This window comes from Pipistrellus hanaki, assembly GCF_964339955.1.
Source record: "Pipistrellus hanaki genome assembly, chromosome: X".
NCBI lineage: Eukaryota > Metazoa > Chordata > Mammalia > Chiroptera > Vespertilionidae > Pipistrellus > Pipistrellus hanaki.
This window is the reverse complement of record NC_140524.1, coordinates 15995800-15997100: the sequence shown is the minus strand read 5'-3', so window position 1 is coordinate 15997100 and position 1301 is coordinate 15995800. Positions and strand designations below refer to the sequence as shown.

The 1301-nt window shown below is 40.9% G+C and overlaps 1 pseudogene across 1 annotated transcript; it reads left to right on the top strand.

The window, feature by feature from the left end:
• The first annotated feature begins 564 nt into the window (after positions 1–564).
• LOC311615617 (peptidyl-prolyl cis-trans isomerase A-like) lies at positions 565–876 on the top strand (annotated as a pseudogene). Its single transcript has one exon. The product of its transcript is annotated as a peptidyl-prolyl cis-trans isomerase A-like (transcript).
• Positions 877–1301: the final 425 nt, after the last annotated feature.

Sequence of the window (1301 nt, the reverse complement as noted above, 5' to 3'; positions counted from 1 at the left end):
TTTGAGCCAAAGCAGATGTTTTCAGAGTTCTAGGGGAAAAGAAAATAAAGTATCATGTATATATTTTAAAAATTATGGGAAGAAAATTTAAATATTTTTCTCCAGTAAAGGAGAAAAGGAAAAGAGCATGCAAGAACAAATGGATGCTAATGTGTGTCATACTCTGCCAGTCCTGGGGAGGGGGGAGATCAAAATATGATGATGGCAATACAGGAGCCAGAGCTCTGAGGCCACTGAGTCTGTCAGCATTATCCCTGTTTAGTAAATGCAGGGGCATCTCTGACAAATAATTTTTGATGGTTTATAGGAAGAAAATGGCTTTAAACAAACACTCCCTGCTATGCAGATGCCACTGCCCAGGAACAGTCCTGTCTGTGACCAGCCACAGTGAACCCCACTGTATTCTTTGACACCTTCCTCAACTGCAAGCTTTTGGACTGCATCTCCTTCGAGCTGTTTGAAGACAAAGTTCCAAAGACAGCAGAAAACTTCCATGCTCTGAGTGTTGGGGAGAAAGGATTTGGTTATAGAAGTTCTTGTTTTCATAGACTTATTCTGGGATTGATGTGCCAGGGTGGTGACTTCATGCACCATAATGGCACAGATGGCAAGTCCATCCATGGGGAGAAATTTGAGAATGAGAACTTCACCCTGAAACACACAGGCCCTGGTATCTTGTCCATGGAAAATGCTGGACCTAACACAAAGGTTCCGTTTTTCATTTGCACTGCAAAGACTGAGTGGTTGGATGGCAAGTATGTAGTTTTCAGCCAGGTGAAAGAAGGCATGGATATTGTGATGGCCATGTAGCATTTTGGGTCCAGGAATGGCAAGACCAGCAAGAAGATCACCATTGCTGACTGTGGACAACTCTAATAAATTTGATTGTGTTTTATCTTAACCACCAGACCATTCCTTCTGTAGCTCAGGAGAGCACCCTACACCCCCATCTGCTTGGAATGTTCTACTAGTTTAATCTCTGTGCTCTCACCACAGCTTATTTGGGTTCCATAATTTCCTTAGCCCTTCCCAATCTAGCTGGATTGCAGAGTTAAGTTTATGATCATGAAATAAAAACTAAAGTTTTCTGTGAAACACACACACACACACACACACACACACACACACACACATACAACACCCCTCTTCCCCAAATAAAAGATATTATGAAAGTCAGTCTTACAGAAAACTGGTTATTTCTAGAAATATATATATTTTTTCTCTTATGAATACTGAAGCAGGACTTTGAGTGTACCTGAATATGAGAACTTTGAGTAAAGCAAGGTGTGTAAATGAATTTT